General features: G+C 42.2%; 1 long non-coding RNA gene across 1 annotated transcript in view; it reads right to left on the reverse strand.

The window, feature by feature from the left end:
* The window catches only part of LOC310761408, a 123,677-nt gene extending 97,726 nt beyond the window's left edge, over positions 1 to 25,951 (reverse strand). The window contains exon 1 of the long non-coding RNA XR_014547471.1: positions 25,923 to 25,951. This is a non-coding gene — a long non-coding RNA (uncharacterized lncRNA). The remainder of the gene's footprint in view (positions 1 to 25,922) is intronic.
* Positions 25,952 to 27,030: the final 1,079 nt, after the last annotated feature.

Here is a 27,030-nt window from a genome sequence, read left to right on the forward strand (position 1 = left end):
AATGGGATGTACTAGATATCAGACTTGTGCCCCATATTGTGAAAAATGCAGGGTGAGATGTACATTTGCACCTGGCATTTGAACCTATATGTAACAGTCAAAAGTTCTCGACAAACGTTTGGACCATAGTTGGGAGCAAATGATAATCGTAAAATCATCATTTAACTAGTTACATCTGAGCAAACACTGATAGCAATTTATTTCCCTTCCGAAAAGTCACTTAGGAGATGATTTGGGGCATAGCTGCGTATGATTAGGCCTTAAGAATTTGTTAATGGAAAATGATTCCCAAAGCCTGCTTGAGTGTGTTCTGGCCTGTAGGCGGTGCTGTTTCTCTAGGAACAAATTCTCAGAAAAGACTACATAATTCAACAACCAAGTCCTTAATGCATTCACACAATAAATTGTATTTGATTTATGTTGTTATATATTTCGAAGCCCAAAATAGTCTGGGCTTAGGATACCTGAGGAATGCCTTCTATACACTGCACTCTCTTGAAGAAGATGGAGACGTTGCTTCAGGTGCCGACATTGTCTGTATTTCCATTAGAAATACAGCTTTCTTCATCCTTTAGGATGCTTACTCCCCTTAGGAAGTCCTCCAGCCCATTCCAATGAAATATGTAAGTGGCCATGAAAAAAAGACCTATCTGTTTTGCAAATTAATTACAAACAAATGCATACTGTTTGGACAGCCTGTTTATTCAGCATTCATCCTGATTTGCTTGCGCAAAACTCATGCGGTGGTTAGATTAGATTGCCTGATTTTTTACTAAGATTTTTTTTTCAAAGAAACTATTAATTTTTAAAATAAGACAAAATATAAACAATATTAAACATACTGAACGAAAGAGAGAGAAAAGGGGAAAAGAAAAATGGAGTAGGTAAGGGAGGGGGGAGATAGGGAAGGTAATATCAGATTTTAATTCATGTGATGCATCTTTTATAGTCACAATCCAAGGCACTGGGTCTATGTTCCTTTTCAGCTGAATTGATGTATATCAAAAAATTAGACCAAGTAGCATGAGAATGATCATGAATCCCTTCCATATAATAGTGACAGTCTGGAGGAACCCTTAGAGTTTAAAAATTTTAGATAACATTTCCACTGATAACTAAAACAAAATACCTCATGCTTTTTTCTCTGCAATTGACCCTGAAGCAGGAGCCTTTCTCTGTCAGGGATTCCATGTATGTTATGTGGAAACCTGCCCTTTTGATGTGTGTGTGCCTTTCACACATCCCTGAAGGTGCCATATGTGTATTTTAAAGTCACATAGGTTTTGTACTTTCTTTCAAAATGTTAAGCTGGCTTTTACAGTGCTATTATATACACATCTCATCAGGATTAAATCTCACTGAGTTCAGTAGGGCATACTCCCAAGTAAGTCAGTATAGGATTACGGTCTAAGGCATCATTAACAAATTGTATTGTGTACCAAAATTTCTTATGGTTTACCTTCACTAGGTAAAACTATATACCTTCCAGCTTTCCAGGCTGCTTTCCTTCTGATGAAGCAGGCTATAACCTACAGAAGCACATGCCACAATAAATTGCTTAGTCTTACAGTGCTACAAGGTTCTTTTGATTTGTCTTTCCCTGCTATATAAACTAACGTGGCTACCCTTCTGGAATTTGTTATTTGGTGACAGGAGTAGCCTTGCTATAGGATAACACATTATACCCAATGTGAGACCATTAGTTTCACATTTTTTCCTGAGATGTTTAAACATAGGAGCCATAACAAGTGGTGTACATATCATCTGGGATTTCACCGCCTGCAAATTTCAAATTCAGCATGGTCCCTAAGGACTAATCAATATTGACGGCAATTATTCTTAGTGCAACCAAACCAACTGCAATGGTTGTTTTGTCTTCCTAGTTCTCCTTTTATTTCCCCTTTTCTTTCAAAGAGTAAACAGAGAGCTTGTGCGCTTTTAAACCACCACAGTATCTCTTATATAGTGCAGTTGGGCTACCTAATAACTGTAGTTATTTTACAGTGGGTTTTCTTTTCCCAGTTCTGGGGAATAGCCTGCTTAATGATGCTGTTACTGAAGCTTTTTGACTGGAATAAGGTGTGGAATATGCATTTAGAAGCAAACTGCTTTGGACCACAGACAAAAGAAATAAAAAGCTTTCTGAGGTCATCATAAAACAACTGGCATTGCATTGTTTTCCATGTTCCAAGTTTTTTCCTGTGCGTTTCTCCGACTCTGGAGGACTACCCTGTAGGAACAGGGGGAGGTTATCTGAATATACAACAGACCAACAAGGTCACAGAGGCAAAACCCAAGCATTATTGCACGTCTAACAAGGTCCTGAACCCATAAACATGGCCGTGCAAGTGAGGAAGGACTACTAGCTGCAGTGCTGCTGGTGGCCACAGTGTTCGTGGCAACAATGGAAGAGAGATCAATGGTGGTGGTGGGTAGGCATCGGCCCCATGAGACCCTGGCAAGGCTCCTGGTTCCTTGCAGCTGACACCAGGTCTATCTGTAGCTGTAGACCAGGAGAAAAAAATGAGTTGAGGTAGTCAGTTAAAATGTGCAGCATGGTGTACTGAAAATTAATGGAAAAGCAGCAGAGTTGTAAGAGCGTTGAAGAGCAGTGGCACCTAACGGCTGGTCCTCACAACCATTTCAGTATGTGGTGATTATGGATCTAGTTATCCTGCCTGTGGATTTAGCAAATTCATTCACCGCCTTGCATGCAGAATATTTAGCACTGGCATGCTACCATAAGGCACACTTAGGATGCCGTGTAGTGCTTCTGCTATCATCAGTTATGTTTGGATAGATACGCAGTTGTAAGGCGTTAGGATCAGGGCTAGAGCTATGTGGAAAGCTGTTCCACTTTAAAATATTTTTTAAAATTTCATCTGTGCAAGTTGTATGGGTCTGAAGAATTAGCTCCCCGTGGTCCCTAAAATTGGGCCACACTGTTACAGTGCTTTCAGTTCTGCCTTGTTTTCCTTCTTGTGAATAATCACTTAATGATGTGTCTGCAAATAATTGCTAATATTATAATAATGTAATTTACAGCTCAACTGGCAAGAGCTGACCATAGCCCTTCTACACACGTGAAAATAATTTTCAGCTCCCTGCAAAAATAAGCTTTGTTTCTGCCACACAAAGTGAAAGGAGAGGAGCTTAATATAGTTCAGATGCGAACACAGTGCAAAAACATAAGATCAGGCTAATTTTCAGCATAATTTATGAGAAGATAGCCAAGATAAGGAATACTATATATTAGAACAAATGCTTAGGCTGGGTTACAAGGAGTCCAAATTCAGAAGCAATTCCAGCTTTGTGCAACTTGAAACTATGACTTTGTGGGCATGATCCAGCCAAAATAAGTTTTTTTGGTCCCACTGATTTCAGCAAAGTAGATTAAGGCATGTGAGTATCTCTTCTGTTGAAAACAGTGGACCTTAGAAATGTTTAACTTGTGCCTGCAGTGTGTATACATGTTGGTGTGAGGTGAGAGGGGATAGCATTTTTTCATTCTTTCTCCCACATCACAGAGGGCAAAAGAGCAGAAGGTATGTTACTTTCTCTTTTTGTTTTACAAAACAAGCCGCCCACCCCTTGGTTTTTAAGCCTTTGCCAGCTCTTGGAATGCTTCGTGTCCCCATTTCATACAGAATAGTTGTGCCTGTCAGCTTTTGTGTAATTTAAGAGCTAATTTGTAGTTTTGTCAGGCAATAATTATTAACAGGGGTTATTGTGATACTTCAAGTAATTTGTGAATCTTATGTAATAAAGGGGCTAGATTATGGTAATGATGCATGGTTAATTATTGTTAGACTTCTGCTTTTGATTAATGCTGTTCCAATTAAGGCGCTGATGATGCCTTGGTGCTAAACACCTGGGCAGATTGCCTAATTAGCTGAAAGAAACATGTACAGTGTTTTCAGGTAATTCTTTTAATTTTTAGCAGTTGTTTTGTATCAAACATAGATGCTTGCTTCTCCCACTTTGCATCAAAGTGTGAGCAGCAGACCTCAGCTATGTACAGATATGTGCATGGTGATTATGGTGGCAAACACCATTGTTTCATTTTATTTTTGGATGCCAACTTCTGAGTTCGAGCAGTAGATGTGTGAAAACTGTTTTCATAAAAAAACACTGGGAAAACATAGTAACAGACCCAACAAGTATATTTGAAAAAGTTAACAAAAGCCCAATTTCTATGCATGATTATTTGGAAGTAAATCCCATTCAGGTCAGTGGAGCTTATGCAAAGTAAATGTACCGTACATATGAGCACAGCCTTACAGCATTTTCACAGGTGATACAAAAATTACTAATTAATCTTACAGTTTGGGCAATATGCAAATTGCACGATTCAGCTGAGTTATCCATTGGTTAATAAACTAAAATGTTTTAAATAACAGGCAGCCTTACCATTTATATTTGTTGGATTTCTGTGATTGTTCTGCAAGCAACTACCTGATTTGCAAATGTTGAGATGGCAGACTTAAGTTTTTGCTCCAAGAAGGGGTCAGATTTTTTTAAAAAAATTAGTGCCCCTAATGTACAAAACCAGGTCTGTTCAAACAAATAGAGAAAGGTGGATCAATGGGACATTTCACATTATGACTGAATGCTTAGGACTTTCTTTTGGGTGATTGAAAAGGCCTGCTTTCCATGTGACAAAAATGCTCTCCACTTTCACAAGTACAAAACCAGTTGCTTAATATGGGGCCATTTATTTTCTACACTGAAATAAACCTATTTTAAGAAAATATGCAGTATTGCATATGAAGTGCAATGTAAAAACTGATGCCACAAGTACACAGGTTACCACACACATCTTTGGATGAAAGAATACACGTATGACATAGACCTCAGAAGCAATGGAGGCTGGTGAATTAGAATAAATGAGGGATTGCTCCATGGAGTTCAAGTCTGCCCTGAACCAGATGAACACCTGCCTATATTGTACTGGCTGTCAACTGATTGATTAAATTTATATACCGCCCTATACTCGGAGGGCGGTTCACAGAATAAAATCAAAATATAAAACCACAAAATACATAATCAAAATAAAAACAACCCAATAGCCCCCCAACCTCCTCCTGTTTAATCCAGTTGGGAAGAGGATTGGGGAGGGGGGATACTGGAATGAGTTGGCCCCACCAGCCATTTGTTATGGCTCCACCTACTATTGGCTTCTCTTCCTTCTTCTCTATGAGCCACAATCAGCACCAGTGTCCACTGCTCTGGAGCATGCATTCTCTAGGCCACTTTAAAAAGTAAGTTCCATTGAGATCAATGGGGCTTACTCCCAGGTATATGTATAGGAATGCAACCTTATGGTGCTCATGCAAGAAATGAATTTCCTGTATCTGTGCAACACCATCCTAATCCCACCTAATTTTCTAATACAAGAAAGGCCAAGAAAAGAGTCCATATACTATGTTTCTTTATGGGATACATGGGGGCAGAAAATGTGCATATTTAATGCACGCTTGTGGGAACATGGACCCAGAATGTCCATATCAACTATATTAAGCAAGCGCTCTCTCTCTCTCTCCACAAATGAATCCTTCATTACGACAATATTGTAAATATTATAAAAAGTAAATGAGCTCCTCTAAGCGCGACTTCCTTACTACATATTTGGAGAAGGAAGTTGTTAAGAACTGAAGATATGATAGGGTGCATGTACAGTTTTCACATGCATGTAGGAGCTGCTTATTTGAAAGCTCCCTCTTGTCCAGATCTCTCTGTGCATGGAAAGGTGGCATCAGGAAGAAAACTCCCAGATGAACACGGTACAAGGTGTGTGTGTGTGTGTGTATCATGTGCATAGTTAGAAGAGTTGTATCTCATCATCAGTGAGGTTACCAGTGCTATCTAGTAGTTGCCCAGTGGCACGCAGGCAGCATTCTTGACAGCACACACCAAATCATAGGTGCCAGCTTCTGGGGGCCAAGGCAATTTGCTCCCCCCATATATTTTGGGGGGCTGGGTCCCCTCAATGTTCAGAGGGCCATGTGCACGATGTCAGGATGTCGCAAGACATCATGCGTGCAATGTCAGGACGTCGTATTGGGTCCCTTCAATCGTCTGGAGAAGCTGGTGCCTCTGCACCAAATTGCACCAAATCTTTGCTAGCTGATGAAGAATCACATTTCCCCCCAACACTATATTTTGGATTGATTGATGGGGAAAGGTAGTATCTCTGAAGCAGAGGTATCCTTCCCCAAACAAGCAATACTGCCCATATATGTAACTCAATTAAACTGAACATTTAGTACATGCCCAACAATCCCCTTGGGTTTGCAAGTTGTCACAACATATTGCTGTCATGCAAAGCAAAAAACAAATTAGACCCTCACCTTAATATTGGTGCGTGCCTGTTTTACTTTATAAATGTTGACCTGACTCCACGTCGCTTTCTCTTTCCAACCTATCACACTCACCTGTCTTCAACATTCCCTCCTAAATATTATCAAGGGAGCTAGAAGTTTAGATGTAGTCAGTCATCCATCAAAAAACAGAAGGCTTATCTAGCTTATAAAATTAATGGAAACGTCTGTCTTATTAGTAAAGTGACTCTACAGTCCGAGCTGAAACTGTTGCCCAGATAGTGCTGTCCAGGCACTGTGGAGACACAGTGCTCACTAGTTGCAGAGTAACAGACACACTCTTATGCAGCCCACAACTGACACCTACTCAGGCAATACATCTCTCGGCAGTAAACAGGCTGCAGGACTAACTGGCAGTTCTCCAGCCATGAAATTATTGTTTGGTGAACAAAAGAAACAAGTGTTTCTTAATTCTGAAAAGAAACAGCAAACAAGTGTCCTGTTGTTTCTCTTGGAAGGATAGTGTAAAAGAAGCAGATGTATATCAAATCTCTGCTTGATTGAAGGCACATAAGCTGTTGGGAACTAATGGTGCATGTGGACCTTAAACAAGACAACCCTTAATTGTTGTCTTTCCTTTATATAATCCATGGAGCGATTTGATAACATCTGTAAAGTTACAGCATGCAGAGAGCCACAGGGGAGTACTAAACAATTAGATGCTGATTTGCATACAAGTCAGCATTTATTACAAAGCATGCATTTAAAAAAATAATTGAAATTACAAAGTGTTGACATTAGGTTTACTTTGGTTAAATACAGTATATTTAACTAAAAGCAGCTGAGATGACTGCAGGAGTGAATTTTCCTAACTGATCCTGCAGTATAATCTTGAAATGTAAAGACAGTAATGACTGGGAAGCTTTTGAAGAGTCTCCATTGGAGGGCACCATAGATAGCATCACCAAGCATTTTCATCTTAATACTGTGGCTGTCGTGGAATGTCACGAATGATTCTGCATATGAAATCAGAGAACTATGTGTTTTGAATTATCGACTCCTAATCAGTTAGGAATTAGCAAGCCTTGGGTTTAGCAGGGTCCAAAAATGGTGTGCCGTTTAGGGATCTAAGGATGGTAGGGACGCTGGTGGTGCTGTGGTCTAAACCACTGAGCCTCTTGGGCTTGCCGATCAGGTCAGTGGTTCGAATCCCTGTGACAGGGTGAGCTCCTGTTGCTCTGTCCCAGCTCCTGCCAACTTAGTAGTTTGAAAGCACACCAGTGCAAGTAAATAAATAGGTACCACTGTGGCAGGAAGGTAGACGCTATTTCCGTGCGCTCAGGTTTCCGTCACGGGTTTCCGTTGTGCCAGAAGCAGTTAAATCATGCTGGCCACATGACCCAGAAAGCTGTCTGTGCACAAACGCCGGCTCCTTCGGCCTGAAAGTGAGATGAGCGCCATAACCCCATAGTCGCCTTTGACTGGACTTAACCATCCAGCGGTCCTTTACATTTTTACCTAAGGATAGTGCATCCTTTAGAGCAGCTGTCCCAGAGCCTACACTGGGGGAGCCATTCAGAAATGTGATGCATTCTGGCTGGGACTCATTTTCCAAGGAGGTCCCATCCACCTCAGGCTGAGGCAGCTGGAAGGTTCTGACAGGTTCTCGTTGCTCCTGGCTCTACTATTGCAACTGGACACTCAGTGCATAAAGGCATCCAGGTGCATTTTTGTCAAGACCTGCAGCCTGGGATCTGACTCAGACAAGGGGGCAGTGGTGTGTGGTCAGTGGACTAGGGGGACTAGGTTAGTTCCCCATATCTTCCCCGGCGCCTCCTTCCCAAAGCCCAGGAAGCTTCTCCCTGGCTTAGGGAGGGAGGTGCGATGCTCCATCGGGTCCAAGAGTCCTTCTACCACCTTCTCAAAGCCCACCTGGGTTTTGATAGCTACCTGCTCTCTCCTTGTGTCATTTGTCTTGTGTGAGTTAGCAATGCTTGGATGATCATTGTCTTTGGCTGGAGTGGAACTATCTCATCTCTCCCCCCCCCCCCCGTAACCCTGTGATTTCTGTATCACTATGTTTTGCTTGCATATATTGTGTGCAGAGGGTTCAAATGGATCCCCCAAACTGTTAATCTTCTAGCTAGATAGGCACCAGGAAACTGAAAAGCATCTTAAAGGCATTTGTGTCAGCTGTAAAAATACTTTTTCTCACATGATCTCATTATCATTCATTTGGAACTAATTTTCAAAGAATTACAAATGCAACTCTGTGTCCAAATCCCTAGATCGCTCTTAGAATTTGTGAGGCCCCCTGAAAGTGCCCCTTTCTGCGCATTATTGACTCTTAGTAAACAGGCTTCTTAAATACTTTCGAAAGAATACTAGAAGCCTGAAGTTGAAGAATAACTAGTTAGCTCAAATCACTATGTAAAATTCACCCCTCCCACACACATGATACTTCTTGACCTACATTGCCTTGCAGTGACCTTCAGGTTGCCAGGTTACAGTGCTGCAAGTGACAGGATTTTTTTTCTATGCAACTGTTAAAAGTGCAAGAGAAAGAGAAAGGTATCGGGTGGTGATAAGAGTTAAGAGAAACATGCCATCTTGCAGTTCCATTTTGGCCATTCTTCACCCACTTTTGGCTCTGGTCCCACCCACTTTTGTCTATGACTCCACTCACCATTGGTTGTGGCCCCTTATTGGCTGCCATGATCAGCAGCCCTTCATAGGAAGGTTTACCAGATGGAGGGGACACCATCTTTAAACCGAAATTCACGGTAAGAATTTTTTTTTTGCTTTTTCTTACCCTGGCCTAAACTCTAGTCCTAGCAGCTTTATGCTTGTCTCCAGCCCCCTGTCCTCCAAACCTTAACATCTCTTGTTCCCACTGTCCTTTGCCCTTTTCATCAAACCTCCTTCATCTCCTCTTCCCTCGGATTCCTGCTTCTCTTGTGTTTACGTTTGAGGAAACCACACAACTGGTGCCAATGGGGCAGCCAATGTCCTTATGTTGCTGGACTACAACTCCCATCATTCCTTGTCATTGGCCATGCTGCTTGGAGCCCATGGTTGTTGGAGCCCAACAAACAAAACTGTCACAAGAATGGGTCACAATACCCCCCCCCAGCTTGCCATTGTATCACTTCCCTTTTTTGCAGTCAGAACCTTTTTCATGTTCTAATTAAAAAGTTGAACCTGCACATACCCATTTGGTTCGCCTGCCTCGCCCTTTGTTATCTGAGTCCTTTTCATTTTAAAATATATACAAAAGATTTTATACATATTCATTCACTTCTTCCCTCTGCCCATTTTGCTCTGGTTATATTAAGATTTTAGGTCCATGCAGGTGGAGGAGGTGGAGCCACAGCCAATGATAGGCAGAGCCAACTAATTCTAGTTGGTCCCCATCTGCCCGCCTCCCTGCAAAATTCTATAAGGGCAACACTGGCCCTGAGGCCTACTGACATTATTGAACTACAACTCCCATGAGCTAGCTGGGTGCTGAGGGGAGTGGTAATCCAAAACATCTGGAGAAGACCAGCTTTAATTTATTTATGTATTTATTAAATTTATTGGTCGCTGACAAAGCAACTGACAAAGTTGGCCCAGGATGTGTTAAGGAAAAATTCCTGAGGCAATGAGGAACATATGGAAAGGGAGACAAATGTGACCCCAGGAGGCTGGTGTGGGCACTCGCATTATTCTCCATGTAATAGTTCTTGCCCACACGCCACAGGACTCTAATACAGAAAGGCATGTGTGGGCCTGAGACTGAAGAGGAATTATTAACTGGTCAAATTAAACAGACTGTCACAGGCATTTTAAAAGGCAAGGAAAGCGCTGGCCTGTCTTTGATCAGTTTCTGATTAACTCTGCATCTCTGACTTCTAGAGAACTAAGGAAGCAGATGAAGGGTGACCTGTAATCTTGGATGGGCAGAGAGGGGGTGTTTCCTGACAGCATCTGAGGTTGGTGGATGGTGTTTGCTCCATGGCATAGCACGCCTTCTGCCTCGTATTCTGAGGGGGAATGTCCTTGGCCTGTTATCTTTTCTGCTGAGTGGACTCTTCTCTTGGCAGCCTGAAATAGACAAAGAAACCATGGGGAAGGTGGAAGCAAGTGACATGGCTGAACTGCTTGCTGTCGCCCTGTTGCTGCGCTGAGTCTAGGGATCCTTTTGCCTGAACATCTTACTGCTCAGGCTGTACCGCTTTCCCGTGGGATGGTAAGACCTCCACACCACCCCTCAGTTTCCAGGCCTTCAAGTTATCCTGTTGGTTAACGAAGGCCAGTTGCCTCACAGGTCCATTTCCTCTCTTTCACTTGATCTAGCTGTGCAAAACTTCCTTCAAGGTTCATTCATGATTGTGTAATGAGTTTGGGGGGGGCAGACCCCCCCCTAAATTCCTGGGTCTAATAAAAGTTATTCTTGGAGGGTTAATTTGAAAGTTAAGACTTTAAATAGCTGGACTCAGCTTTCTCTGTCCAGGATACCGCATGACAGAGGAGTTATCAAGAGGAACCATGAAGATCTACTCAACAGAATGGCTGCGTTATTGACCTAACAGAAGACAGAGAGAAAAACCATAAGACTAAGACTATGTGCCCCACCCTGCACTTTGGGTAGTTAGCAAAAGACAGTGCCAGATTGGAGCATGGGGGGGGGAGGGGAGTTTCAGGTTTGCGGTTAGGATGATGTAAATGAACAGAAAAGAAGCATCAGCTTTGAAAGTTGGAGACAGGAGGCCAGTGAGAAGGCAGGCTGCCTGTTTTATGCTGAAGAGAGGGTCAGGCATGATGTTTGAGGTCTCTCGGGATCCAAGGCTGCAGCAGTGGAAGGAACACTGCACTCTCTCCATCTAGGCTCAGGTAGTATATATGTGCAAATAGGCTATATATCATAAAGACACCACAGTCTCTGTTGTCCCACATTGTCCAAAAGGAAACACAGACCCTGGTAAGCATGCCTGGTACCCCTGGAATCTTGCACCATTCGGAGACAGCTTTAAGATATCTGAACTATGTGACAATACAAAAGCACTGATCTGAACTTTTAGGGGGAAAAGTTTTATTTTTTTAAACTGGATTGTAATTATTATGATTTTATATTTCTAATTGTTTGGTGGATTTTAGCTGTGTTTGATCTACCTTCTTATTTGTACACTATTTAGAGATCTCTTTGACCGAGTGGTATATACATCTTCTAAATAAAATGCTTTGCAACTGATAAGGAATCGATACTTCAGCTAACCTGTTTGCTTTTTGTTGTTGTTCCTGTGGGAGATTTAAATGCAACCATGCAGCCCTGCAAACAAGTAGTCTTTAGACCTTTAAAAAAGCAACACCTTGTTAGACACCAAGTTAAGAAATATTAAACATTTAAAGCACATTAAAGACACACTCTCCTGTCCCCAAGAATCTTGAGAAATGCAGTTTACCCCTCACAGAGCTATAATTCCCAGGACTCTTAACACACTGCAGTTCCCAGTTTGTTTGTTTTTGGAAGGGGGTGTCCTTTAAATTTAAACGGCGAGAGAAAGAGTTAAGTTGAAGATTCCTGCCTCCATTTTCACAGAACCTATGTCTGGCTGATCTACTTCCATCAAGTAGCTTTTCTTAACTGCATTTTTGGAATGCAATTTGCCAGCCAAGGCTGTCAACTGAAGACATAACTTGACTTTATTCCACCATATCAAAGCAATATAAGCAGCATTTTCTTTAGGGAGGGTGGGGGCAGGGAAGGCCAGTGATGGAATATTAGGCTCTTGCTTGCTCCAACCCAGTCAGAAGGCTGCAATGAGTCTAGCATAAACAGAAGCAGCTGGTTGCACAGCATGAAGTGGCGGGACCACGAAACGTGGCAGATGCTGCTTCAGCTGTTAATGGGTACAGAGCATTAGCGTCCAAGCCTGGGTCACATGAAGGACCCATTTTAACTGTGACAGGACACTGTCAAACTGCCATTCTCACTGCTTTTTTTTAAAAAGAAAATCTGTCATATCTTTGTAGCAGCAAACCCCTAGCCTCAAGTTCACAGGATAAGGGACAAAAAAATAGAGTACATATTTCAATTCAAATTTTAATCTGCTGTAAATGGGAGAGTCCCACTTTTAGAAGAGAAACACTTCCTTTTTATCTATTTTAAATACGACAAAGATATAACATGGAATGAAGTTGCTTTTCAGAACTTCTAGTTTCCCTAAGAAAACCGTAACGACAAATCAATTAAAAATACTTAGGTGCAGAATATGAAACACCGAATCCCAAACTCAGTTGAAAGTATGTCACTTGGACTAGATGGTAACGAAACTCTAAAGCAATGTATTTAAAGTTAAGTTTATTAACTGGTGTCATTTCACTATTCCCAGTGCTTTCATGTTGTACAAAATGAAAATTCTAAAATGTGATAAACATACTATTTGTCATAGAAAGTCTAGTTTTCATTCATAAATAGCAGTGTAGTAATGGTGAGAGAAATCTAATTTATGCAAGCTTGTCTGCTAGCCTAGGGGAGAAGAGCTAACTTATTGGTTAACTAATATGGTGAACTTGACAAAAATATAATTTGGGATCCAGCCCTGGGAGATAAGGCTTCGATCCTATACTCACTTATCTGGGAGAAAACCCCACTGAACTCAGTGAGGTTTACTTTTGAGTAGACATTTATAGGATTGCACTGTTAAGTGTTAAACTTTTAAAATCTATTTCTGTTTGGCTAAAACCCAAATTTCACTAGCTGCTGTGGCATTTATGGTACTGTGCAGCAGGAGAGTGCTAACTTAGATTTGCATTCTATTTGCATTAATGTCTTGGACTGTGTACATAACGGTGCAACACTATAAGTTCTCTAAAATGTCATTCTAAAGCTTCATACAATGAAATCTTAATTTTTTTCTTTGACATGGTAATTTTTTAAGCAACCAAACACACAAATGAACACATGGAAAATAAAGAGACAGACCAAGCAAAGAGATCAAGGGAAATAATTGCAGTGGGTAAGCAATAGCCCTGCAACTTAGAGGGCATTTTCTATAGATCTTTTTCATTGAAGAGACTGTGGTTCTGTTTGCTAAGGGATCAGTTGCAAGCATTTGTGAGCTATTATATACTGAAACCTCCAGCAACATTGCTTCAGGGCTGGCATGGGTGTCTATAGAAACAGATTTAAAAGGCTAGTTGGTTAAGAGGTTGAGAAAACAGATATTAAGATAATCTAATAAAATTCAGTAGCCAGCATCCAGATTATATCACATGTTTGTTTTAAATATTTCCCCTCTGAATTTCATTTTAAAAACTTCCATGGCAGCTTACAATGTCTTGCAAATAATATTTGAATGCAATGCAGAAAATATATAATCTGCAACAGTTTTTAAAAGTGCACACAAGCAGGTAAAATTCTATGCATGTTTATTTGGGTGCAAGCCCCATTTAATGCAGTAAACACAGGATTGTACTGTTAAAAACACACACCTAAAAGCAGCAGGATAGCAATATCAGTACCGAAGCATTTAAAAAGGCCTGGTTAAACATAAAGTCTTTCACTAGGCACCTAAAAATATTATGTTCTGTGCCAGTCAAACTTCCCAGAGTATAACATTACATATACCACATAGCAGACACAGTGAGAAAGGATGGGAAAACATTTATCCATAAACATTTAGACACTATTAAGAGATTTCCCCCCCACCCCCCATTTGCATGGTCTTGGGTAAAGGCTAGCAGCTGCATTGCGGACAAATTGGGGATCAAGAGATCAGGCTGGATCTCATAGCAGCCTAAAAATGCAAATCTGATCCTTAAAGTGGAAGCTACAACTACAACCCCATCTAGAACAGGTTGAACACCAAAATAACCTAAGACAAAGCCTTCCAAATCAGACCAGCGGTCAATCTGGCCCAGCATCCTGTTCTCACGGTGGTCAACCAGATGTCTATGGGAAGTCCCAGTACCAGGACCTGAGTGTACACAGGATACATTGAGTCCACTTTAAACTGCCGTGCAGCCTTGAAGCACTGGCCACTTTAGATGGTCAGCAGGATGAGCTGGCCTGTGCTCACCTCTGTTCTGTGAACTGCATCTGCCGTTTCTGTCTCCCAGGCACCCAGAAAGCTTACTGAGGGCGGGGGAAAGAGGAGGTGGCAGTGAAAGAAGATACAAACAGCATTATTTCTAGGGTTTCCTATTTCAAAAAGCAAAAACAGGACACCCTGAAAGTTGTTCAGGTTTTTTATAGGAATTTTTTTTACAAAGATGCCCGAAAAAAACCCCACGATTTTTCAAATGACTTATCTAAGATCCAGGACAAAGCACTGCCTTTCAGGAATCCCCCCGGACATCAATTCCCCCTTTGAAATCCCAGTAATGTCCAGGAAAATCTGGACGTATGGCAGCCTTGGTTATTGTTACAAATAGCATCTGCAAAGGATACTGGGAATGAAAGTCTCAGTCCCTTCCTCAGTGGGAAAGGAATCTCTGGTGAGATCCTGCAGCCTCACTGCTGCCCCTGCCTCTTTCTCCTTCTGTTGCCCCACAAAACTTACCAGGGGCAGAGAAAGGAAGCAAAGGCAATGGCAGTATTGGGAACGTCAGTATCAGCAGGGAGGATCCTTTTTCACTGGGGATGGGACTGAAACTACACGATTCAGCATCCCCAGTGGGGAAATAATGTGTTTGAGTCTGTTTCTTCTTGGGATGGTAGGAGCGGGAGTTACTCCCAATCTTAGCCCTGGAAGGAAAGGATACTCCACTGGGCTCAGGAGTGCCTATTGCCCCGCTGCCACTCCCACCCCTCTCTTGCCCTGTTCTAGACTTGTGTTGGGCAGCGGCCATGGTGGAGGCAGAACTGAGGTGAGGAAGACCCTTCTTGTCCCGCTTGACCATCTATAAATTGGCTTCTGCAATTAGGGTCCTAGTTCAAATATGTGTGTCATTGACATAGAAACAAAATGAATTAAATGTTTAAAATTTATGGCTTATTCTCCATAACAGAAATTTCCTTATAGGCTCAGTTCCGGCACCATGAACATTGCAGAAATCAACGTTTGAGGCTGAAGGAAATCTCCACGCGAGGTGAGAAAACAAAGGGTGTTTATTGCTAGCAATTAAGGCTCAGTGGGATTACTTTCCAAAAGCTGAGCAAGCCCCAGAAGGGTGGGGCCTCCTTAATATACATAGCTGTTATTTGTTAAAGCAATACATATGCATAAACTTCCTCCGATCTAAAGTTACAACACAATACTAATTATACCATGTATGGTCTTTCCTTCATTACCTATTCATTAGTCTCAAAACAGGGACATGGGTGGCTCTGTGGGTTAAACCACAGAGCCTAGGACTTGCTGATCAGAAGGTCGGCGGTTTGAATCCCCGCAACGGGGTGAGCTCCCATTGCTCAGTCCCTGCTCCTGCCAACGTAGCAGTTCGAAAGCACGTCAAAGTGCAAGTAGATAAATAGGTACCGCTCCGGCGGGAAGGTAAACGGCGTTTCCGTGCGCTGCTCTGGTTCGCTTGGTCATGCTGGCCACATGACCCGGAAGCTGTACGCCGGCTCCCTCAGCCAATAAAGCGAGATGAGCGCCGCAACCCCAGAGTCGGCCATGACTGGACCTAATGGTCAGGGGTCCCTTTACCTTAGTCTCAAAACAAAGGACTCTTTCTAAGCAACCCCCGCTGCATGTGATCTCTTTGCATTCCTTTCTACCTGAGTGGGTTAGGACATTTGAGCAGAGCATGTCTCCTTTTCAAATGCAGACACTTAGGAATTGTTTACAACCTTGGGAGTAAAGCTGCTCCTAGCACAAGATAAGGACGGCCTGGAGGTTTCTATATGCATCATGAGTACCAGCATGTTGTTGTTGTTGTTTACTTAATAGGTTATTCAGCTGAACAGACTGCATTTGCACTCTGGAAAAAGTCAGAGGTCTCTACACTCCTCCATGAAGGCAAGGTATTGTCACAGTTTAAGGACACATTTCAGTCAGGGCAAAGTCTGTGGCATGGTCTGAGGAAAGTCTTGTAGGCCAGATAAAGTATCTTAGATGGCTATATTCATCCTCTCAGCCAGAAGTTCCCTACCTTTCACATAAGGGCAGGTGCTGTGCTGAAATTATTTGTTGGACACAATGTCATTAACTATGTGTACGTGTGAGATGGAGTTTGTAACTTCAGAACTTATTTTGCCCTTCCTTTCACCCCACTATATATTATTTTTTCTAGTAGTGTCATTGAAAATTTGTTGAAAAATCAGAAAGATTTCTAAAGAGCACAGTGCAGAAATCTCTTGTCTTCAATCAACCAATCAATCAGATGTTTTACCTCAAAATCTATTTCAATAAATGTAATGGTGTCCTGAAGATGTCCAAGCAGGAAGATAACTAGATTCTTTCTCTCTCTTTTGAAAGACTGGACCAGGGTCAAACAAACAAGCTTTGTGTCATGAGAGTTGGAGGCAGCTGCTTCAAAGTCAAGAAGATGCGAAATAAAAATAAAAACCAGAGCTTTTCCCCAACTGTTAATGTAGCTGATGAGGTAATCTAAAGGGAAGTGAACTCAGAGGAGCTGCAGAGAAAGTCAGGTACCAGTAATCTTCAGGGACTGGAAGAGTTTAATTTCAGAGATTAACCATCAAGAAAACGAGAGAGTGAATCCTTTGAGCCCTGAAATAATGGTCAAATGGACCAAAAACAAAAACAAAAAAAACCCCCAACTGAGGGGTTTTCCTCTTTTCGAGGCACAACTGTGGGAGCACTTTTGAATACAGTGGTACCTCGGGTTAAGTACTTAATTCGTTCCAGAGGTTCGTTCTTAACCTGAAACTGTTCTTAACCTGAAGCACCACTTTAGCTAATGGGGCCTCCTGCTGCCGTTGCGCCACCGGAGCACGATTTCTGTTCTCATCCTGAAGCAAAGTTCTTAACCTGAAGCACTATTTCTAGGTTAGCGGAGTCTGTAACCTGAAGTGTATGTAACCTGAAGCGTATGTAACCTGAGGTACCACTGTAGTTACTGTTTTGAACACAGATAGGTATTGAGTGCTTGCTTATGAGTGTAAAGCCTAAGTCCCCCCCCCAAAGAGGTCATGTAGGTAACACAAGTGAAGGACAGAAATACATGGAGGGAGGGGTGTCTCTCCAGATGTTAGAAGTGAACACACATCTCATCTTCCCCAAAGAAGATTATGCTCTTTGCAGCTACAAACCTTCCTTCCTTTTTCTTCTTTCTCTTTTTAAAAATTAATATTTTGGCTTTTACCATTAAATATTCTGTCAGGTTCTGCATTCAAATGTGTATGGATAGTAACCAGCATGTTTAGGGTTCTGTACTCAAAGAAAGGAAAGGAAACAAATGACATCATTATCAACTGAAACACAGAAAATTACACCAAACCTTTTATTTAGAACCCCCCTCTCTCCTTCCTATCTATCTATCTATCTATCTATCTATCTATCTATCTATCTATCATCTATCACAAGCAAATGAGCTAGCTTTTGCACTTCACAGAACTCTTCCTATTCCAGCCTCACGGAGCTCTTCTAGTTAAACATGAAAATAAAAAGTTAAATGCAAGAAATCGAGATGGAGAGGGGAAGAGAGGGGAGGGGAGGAAGACTAGAGCTAAAATGCTGCTGCTAGGGATAATGCAATATGTTAAGAAGGCAACTTCAGAAGCTGTGTGCTGGTTAATTACGGTAATTTAGATTGTGTTCGGTATAAAAGGCCACAGGTAACATCAATGTATACAGAGACAAAGAAGCAATATTGCACTATGTTCCATATTACACATAAAGCTTTGCTAGCATCTTTATATCTGCAAACTCTTGATACTTAAGGACACATTACTCTTCCTGTCACCTTTCTTTAAATGAATGTTAAAAGACTGCATCCATTTCTGTATGTTATACACTAGTACAGGCATAGGCAACCTTTGGCCCTCCAGATGTTTTGGCCTACAACTCCCACGATCCCTAGCTAACAGGACCAGTAGTCAGGGATGATGGGAATTGTAGTCCAAAACATCTGGAGGGCCAAAGGTTGCCTATGCCTGCACTAGTATTTATTGTAGACAACATAGGTGTCCAAGGCTCGTGCCTTTGTTTCCTCATCTGCCTGCCCGCAATACATTTTCTCTCTCTGGAGCATATTTCAGCAGTACATTTCTGGCTATAAATGTTGCCAGCGCTGAGGTTCCCCACCCCCACCCCCGAGCTTTTGAACTGCCGACTAATGAGCTATAGAGCATCACTTATGTAGAAATAAATCATTGTACTTGGTTCCCCTGTTTACATGGCCGTTGTCAGCGAGAGAGCAAAGGGTCTGTGATATCTGTTCATTTGGAGTCTTGGCAAGCCTTGATCGCACTAGACTTCTATATTAACATCTGACACGGTAATAAACATCAAGGCCTCGGTGCCTGATGTTAGCACAGGGTGCCTTTCTGCTCAAAACATCTGGTCCCTTGACAAATTGTTACAGTTACCGCTCCTCACCACACCGTTGGTCCCTGGAAGATTGCAGAGCCCTACGGCACACGTACGGCCAGGGATCTGTTCTCAAGTTGTTGCCATGAGCCGGCCGTATGATGACAATTAGAGGCAGTTAGTGTGCAGATGAGACTTGCGAGTGGCAGGTGGCGAGAATGGGACTCAATTAACGAACATGCACAAATCCCTTCCTAATGAGGCTGGGCCAGCCCCGATGAGAAAGGAAGCGTGGGTCCCTGGCAGCAACAGAAAATCTGAAACAGAGAGGGAGAGAGAAGCCGGTCAACAGGTAGCAGCAGCGCCAGGAAAACAAGCCTCATTGACTCTCAGCAGTCAGGAAGAATAGTGCAGTCATGCAAAAAAGGGCAACCCAAATGACCAAGGGCCTGGAGCAACTCCCCCATGAAGGAAGGAGCTCTTAAAGTTTTTATTTTGTGGGGGGAGGCAAAGGAGGGAAGGATGAGGTAGAGGTGCATAAGATTGCGCACTGTGTGATAGAGAAAGCAGCCAGAGAAAAAAAACTCTTCCTATTGCATTACTGATAGAATCCAGGATCATCCAGTGATGATGAATGGTAGTGGGAGAGGCAGGAGATGCTCTTGGACAGCTCAGCTGGTTAGAGCGTGGTGCTGATAACACCAAGGTTGCAGGTTCGATCCCTGTTTGGGACACTGAATATTCTTCATTGCAGTGGGTTGGAACAGATGATCCTCAGGGTCCCTTCCCAACTCTACAATTCTATGGAAAGGAAACACTTCCTTGCACAGCAGGCCGCTGGGCATCATGTCACTCCTTTGCTGAGAGAGCTGCACCGGTTGCCAATTTACTAGTGGGACAGGTTCAAGGTCCTTGTGATAATCAACAAAGCATTAAACAACCTGGGACCCAAATTCCTCAAGGACCACTTGATCCCTTCTGGTCCACCTCGGTCACTTAGATCTTCTGATGGGGTGTTTTAGTGGTTCCCCATGCTCCTTAGGTTTGGCCGACCTGCATCAGGGATTGAGCTTTTAAGCGAGACAGGGCCTGCTCTGTGGAACTCCTTGCCAAGAGAGGTCTGGAAGCAGTCACTACAATAAAATGTAGTGGCCAGCAACTGGGATAGCTTTAAAGGCGAATTAAACAAATTCATGGAGGATATGTCTATAGGTAACGTAGTCATGATGGTTATCTTTTATCTCCAGTATTGGAGTCAGTATGCCTCTGATTTCCAGTTGCTGGGAAATGTGAGCAGAAGAAAGCTCTTGTCCTGCTTTTGGACTTGACATAGGCACCTGGTTAGCCACTGTGAGATCAAAATAATGGAATAAATAAGGCTTTGGTCTGACCCAGCAGGGCTCTTCTTCTGCTTATAGGGTTGATGAGCCATGAACTACAGGGCACATTTCGTTAAAGAATAATAAGGTGTGCCATTATTTTTAAATTCCTTTCCATTTTTAAAGATTGTTGTTGCATTTTACTTTGGATAGCCCATTTTTAAATGTTCTCCATAGTGCTGCAGGTACCATTAAGGTAACACATATCTGCACTGGGCAGTTTGTAATACAGGTCAGATGAATCTTATACTTGCAACTGCTAAGTTTTATTTCCATTTTATGCATTTTCTTAATTTATACCCCACCTTTCTTCCATTATGAAACCTTAGGTAGTACAAGTGGATTCAGCGAGTGTGGTCTAACTATACAAATTAATACCAAGGTTTATAAACTGACGTTGTTATTACAGTGAGGAAAATAAGTGCAAAAAAATCTCTGTTGTCCAGAGGGGCACTGATGCCAATGAAATCAAACACACTTAAATTCTGTGTTGGATTGGGGCCAAAATGTTTTGTTGTGGTTTCAGATTATGAACCTTTCCAACACATGTCATATTATCCCTCTCCCCAAATCTTCCAGATTTCAATATTGAAAAATAATGAGTTAAATTAAGGACAGAACAGCCTGTACCTTATAATTATGCTCAAGGTGTTTTTATGACATTTAACACCATGCCAGATTTTTCTCCACTTCTCCTCAACTTGCTAAACACCAGCATGATGAAGGATTCTGAAGAACTCAAAACCTTGATCACTGTTTTGTGACATTTTGATTGGTATTGCCCTAGGATACATTTCGGATTTTTAAAACATTGATTGGCATCACTACCAATGAATTAAGAAACCATTCATGCTAAAGCATTTGTGTACAGGGTTTTTTGGTCTGTTCACCTTTGTAAAGAATTTTATCAGTAGTAGTAATAATAATCAATCAATCAATCAGTCAGGGTACTGGGCAGGGGTGCTTAAGGCTTCTGTTATCTGCTGATTTCCCCCTGCAAATACCCTCCTGCTGGTCTCTGAAATGGAAAGTAAGCCTTAAATGGAGGGGGACAGGCTTAGGGGGTATGCTGAGGAGGGTCAGGGAGAATTAGCAGGACTGGAATAGGATAATCGCATCTCATCTCCCCATCCTCTCCTCACTTCTCCCCACTCCTGAATTCATTTGATTTGGGCTGCAATCTTATCCCCCGAGCTGTGCTTACAACAAAGCATTAAAGAGATGCTTCAGACTGCAGAGTTGATACCATTTTTTCTAGCTCCTTGTACACCACATATAAGTATAATGTTAAAATACTGAACAGGAAAAAGGTGGGCGTTCTGACTTTTTCTTTGTGACATGACAATGTTCAGGACTGAAAGATTCCCCCATATAGGATGCAATATATTCTTGAGATTTACAGAGAGTGTTCATTGTGCTGCACCCCTCCCCACTGCTGTGGCAACTCTGTGTGTAGTCAAACCAAACAAACCATACTCATGTGGTAAGCGATGTATAGATTAATTGAGGGGGTTATTTTGTAGTGTCTGGCAACCTTGTTTGCCTTGCTCAGCAACACCGACTTCTGCAAAACTGCCTGCTTCATTTCTGTCATTTCTTTTCCCCCTTGGCCTCAATTCATTTATTGAAATTAATATGTGGGTTTGAAAAAAATAAATACTGAGAACCATGCAATGGAGAGGCACTCAAGCTGATGTGCACCTCAAGCCCGACTCATGCCAACTAGTTCATCATAGTCCCAAACACTAATCTGCGGTATTCCTGGATATCTACACAATCCCCAAATCACAAACACAATTATTATTATTTTAAATGTTTTGCTGCTGTTCAAAAACAGCTTGGGTGAAGATATGGCACTGTGCAGAATGAAAAGGGCTCTATAATTTAATTCACAGTATCCACAGTGCCACGACTATAAACAGGTCTAAGCAACAATATAGTACAGCAGGAAAATGTTATTCGGTAGCTGTGCTGGATTTTCCAGGTCTATTCTGCAGCAGTACTGTGACAATACATAAAATCCTATTTTCAGTTGCAGAAAATAAAAAGTACTGCAGGCTACCCATTAGATCCAGCAAATCATAGCATATTCAGAACTTAAAAACAACAACCCCAAAACCCTAATGTCTGGAACTGCCTTCCAAAAGTTTAGGCTCGCTATGTTTCTTGCCTGTGACTAAGCTGTCAAAATTACCTTTGTCTGAAGTGGCATGGAGACACTGGATTTAATTGCTATGATCATGCTCAGTTTTGACAGCTGCAATACCTGGTTCAGGAAGGCAGTTAACAAAAAAGTCAACCGTTAAACATGTTTTCTACAACAGAGACTGCTAAGTTGCTACCTTTCAGCATCCCCAGCTAATTAGATGAGACGAGTTGAAGTTAATTTGGTGGAAAACATTTCTTGACTTAATGACATTTATGGGTAATTAGGCATGTTGTAAGAAAGGGATACACATTTACATCTCAGCTTTATTTCCAGCCCTTAATAAGAACCCACCTCTTTCTCCACTGGAGGTTTGGTATTCTCTAAGGAATGCCTTCAACCCAGACAGCACCAGCTCCCCTTGTTATTCTGGAAACCAACAATTGTTTGCATGAAACACAGTAATGAGGCACAGGAAGCTAAAATTAGGCACAGCGATAAAATAAAACAAAACACCTGCCTCTTCACTGTCCTGAAAAGGGCTTTAAGCTATTCTAGGGAAGAAGAAAAGTGAATTTTGGGTTCCTCAAAACATTTTTTAAAAAATTTTGTTCTTCTCCGCTGAAACAGAAATTCTCTCTTATGCTTATGCCAGTTCTTTAACAGAACAGGAACGTTCAAAGTTTTAGATTTTACTAGATTTCTGATTTTAGTAAGCCAGCAGTCGCCAACTTTTCTGGACCAGTGTGTGGGCACATTATCAGTTTTGAGCAAGTTCTATGGCCCCCAGTCACAAAATGACTGCTTTGGGGTGTGTGGCATAACACAATGTGGCTGCTGTGAGGGCATGGCAGGATACTAAATTAGCAAGAGTACCATCATGGGTGTTGCCCTGCTCTCTGGAAGACCTCATACTTAGCAAAGGGAGTCAGCTATGCCCTGCTGGTCCCTGTTGTGGAGGTCACAAGCGCAATGATGCTGTCTAACAAAAACAGGGAGCATTCCCAGTACAACACAGATGCAGCTCTCCCTCTCTCTCTGCCTTTAAAATTCAACAAGTGAAGCTTTCCTCACCTAATAATGCTAAGGCATTGTTAGCCAGTAGAATTCCTGCCTGCTAGGCAGCAGTTATAGGCATAGATGCCCTGATGGTGACAATGGTAGGAACCCTACTGCCAACTCATATCAAATCTGACGAGTATTTTTCCCCCCAAAACATGCATCTTTGATTTGATTTTTGCCTAGTGGACTTCAATTTTGTAGAGCTGGCCTAGATAATTCAGTCTGTGTGGATCACCAATATTTTTTGGGGGGGGGGGGAACGAAAAAGCAAAGGCAGGCCAATTGCTGCTTGCCTCATTCTGCTCTCAGGGGTTTTCTCTGACACAGCCGCATTGGCTGCTGGCCACAGATGGCTGAAATCAGGGCAAAGTCCCAATGTAAACAAGGCCTAAGATGGCTGGGCTGGGATTTGCCTCTTCCAGAAAGTCCTGCTGCTTGAAGTGCCATCCGCCATCTCTGGCAAACTGCAGCGGAATGTTTAAAAATCATTTCCCCCTGGGTCAGAGAAATGATTGAGAAGTTCCTAGGCAGAAATAGGAGGTGGGGGTGGAGACGCAGCCTAATCTTTTCCTTGGTAGTTATTTTTGGGCCTTCCAGATGTTGTTGAACTACAATGTCCATATCTGGCCATTGGCCAGGCTTTGAGGGGCTAATAGGAGTTGTGGTTGTGCAACTTCTGTAGGGCCAAATGTTCCTCACCTTTGCTGTACACACTTACCTAGGAATAAGTCCCACTGAGCTTAATGGGACATGCTTCTGAGTAGGATTACACTGGAGTTCAGGGGTTGAATTGTGGCTGATATCCGCTGATCAAAATGAGAACTCATTAAAAGTGATATTTGGGTATAGATTGGTGTTAGTGTGTGGTTGCTTATCTTAAAAGGAAAAGCCTTAGTCATTGTAGTGTCTTAAATATAGGTAACTGGCATCTTACACTGCTTTCACCATGGCACGACATAAAATGGCTACTGTGTAAAATAATATGCGTGGCACTTTTTAGTAATGAATTGGCGAGTTTTGTTTCAAGTAATGGAGGATGACTTGTGCCCAATTCTTTCCAATTACTATTGTTCTATGCAGTCCATATGGGAACAACACCGAGTTCCTGCTTATTGTTGCTGGCCTGAATGAAGTAGGAGGGTTGGCTGAAAGGTTTCTACAAAAGCAGAACCTCCTCCCATCCCACTGGTTGCTACTTGATAGTTGTTCTGTAAGATACTTTCCCCTCTACTATTTGTTTAATGCCACCATAGCTAGGGAACATCCTTATTTATAGATATTCTCACGTTTGAAATTCTTAATCTGAAATGCTTTATTTGGAACACTTCATTTCAGTTATTTTGTAAGGGTGTCTGACTATGGGAAATTATTTGTTTGTATTTGTATTATTTGAAGTGTTTATAGATTTGAAGTGCTTATCGGTTGAGAAATAATCAAGTTAACAGCACAATCCTATACATGTCTGCTGGAATAGCTCAGCTGGTAGAGAATGAGACTTTTAATCCCAGGATGGTGGGTTTGAGTCCCACATTGGGCAAAAGAGTCCTGCATTGCAGAGAGCTGGACTAGATGACCCTCGTGGTCCCTTCCAACTCTACAATTCTATGATTCTATGTCTACTCCACAGTAATTCCCATTGAGTTCAATGGAACATATACATTCATGTAAATGGGTATAGGATTGCAGCGTACATCTACCAGAACTGGAACATGAAACAGACTGCAAAGGAGCACTAATCCCCAAGTGGAGATTTCAATGTTTCTTATTCCTTCTTACATTCAACATGCAATAAACACATTTGTTAAGCTATTAGGAAAGGCACATATATATGGTGTGGGTGGGAAGAATTGTAGACAAAACCTTTCTTCTTTCAGCTCTCTGACCAGTAAGGGGCACTGTTGGTTTTGAGAACTATGGTAATTGGTCAGTAACTGAAGGACCAGTTTTCATTATGGACTGACTGATTCATAAGCACAAACATCAGGTGCTGTTCTCCAAGCTTCAAAACGGAAAATATATACCAGTTCTCGCAGGTCACACAACTGTAGGAATCTAATTGTAAATTAATGACATATTTCCAAGTTGCATTGAGATATTCTCAAGATGCTATCAGCAATTACTATTATCATCACTGTGCTTACATTGCATACATTTAAGCATTTAATTGAATCGTTGAATTTAATTAATATTTGAGTCTGCATTTTACCCTTTCCACTTCTTCTATACTCACATATCTATGGATTTGCCAAACAGGGAAAACACTTTCTGCAGCTGATGAAGTGGACAGTAGTCCATGTAAACTTATGTCATAATGAATTAATTTGTTTTTAAGTTGCTACAAGATTCATTTGTTGTTAACAAGCTGATTTATCACTATGAATGCCGATGAAACCTCATTTCTTCCACCTGTTCCACAGCTTCAATTTTCTTCCAGTCTAATGAGGCTTCCCCCCCACCTCTGTCCAATATTTTTATTTATTTATTGAATTTATATACCTCCCTGTGCCTGGAAGGGACACGGGTGGCGCTGTGGTCTGAACCACTGAGCCTAGGGCTTGCCGATCAGAAAGTCAGCGGTTTGAATCCCTGCGACAGGGTGAGCTCCCGTTGTTCGGTCCCAGCTCCTGCCCACCTAGTAGTTCAAAAGCACGTCAAAGTGCAAGTAAATAGGTACCGCTCCAGCGGGAAGGTAAACGGCGTTTCCGTGCGCTGCTCTGGTTCGCCAGAAGCGGCTTAGTCATGCTGGCCACATGGCCCAGAACCTGTCGGTGGACAAATGCCGGCTCCTTCGGCCAATAAAGCAAGATGAGCACCGCAACCCCAGAGTCGTCCGCGGTTGGACCTAATGGTCATGGGTACCTTTACCTTTACTATGCCTGGAGGTCTCAGGGCAGTTCACACAATAAAATCAAAATATAAAACTACAAAATACATAATCAAAATAAAGACAACAACCCAATAGCCCGCCCCAAACAGGATGTCAGTCAAATCAATCAAATCAAGTCAACCAAAGGCCTGGTTGAAAAGGAAAATTTTTGCCTGGCGCCTAAAAGTGTATAATGAGGGTGCCAGGCGAACTTCCCTTGGGAGAGCATTCCACAGATGGGGAGCCACTACAGAGAAGGCCCATTCTTGTGTTGCCAACCTCCGGACCTCTCAAGGGGGAGGCACACAAAGAAGGGCCTCAGAAGATGATCCCAGAGTCTGCGTAGATTCATCTGGAAAGAGGCAGTCCTTGAGGTATTGTAGTCCTGAACCATTTAAGGCTTTATAGGTCAAAACTAGCATTTTGAATTGGGACCAGAAACTAAATGGTGGCCAGTGCAGTCGGACAATGATTGGTGTAATATGCTCAAACTGTTTTGCTCTGGTGAGCATCCTGGCTACTGAATTCTGCAAAAGCTGAAGTTTCCAAATCGTCTTCAGAGGCAGTCCTACATATAACACATTGCAGTAATCTAACCTTGATGTTACCAGAGCATAGACAACAGTAGTTAGGCTATCCCTGTCCAGATAGGGGCACAGCTGGGCCACTAGCCAAAGCTGGTGGAAGGCACACCTGGGCCACCTGAGCCCTGAGCAACAGCAAAGGATCCAGGAGTACCCCCAAGCTACGAACCTGCTCCTTCAGAGGAAGTGTAACCCCATCAAGAGCAGGCAATCTCCCACCCATCTGGTCTAGGGAACCACCCACTAATAGT

Source organism: Podarcis filfolensis (assembly GCF_964270895.1).
Source record: "Podarcis filfolensis genome assembly, chromosome: 4".
NCBI lineage: Eukaryota > Metazoa > Chordata > Lepidosauria > Squamata > Lacertidae > Podarcis > Podarcis filfolensis.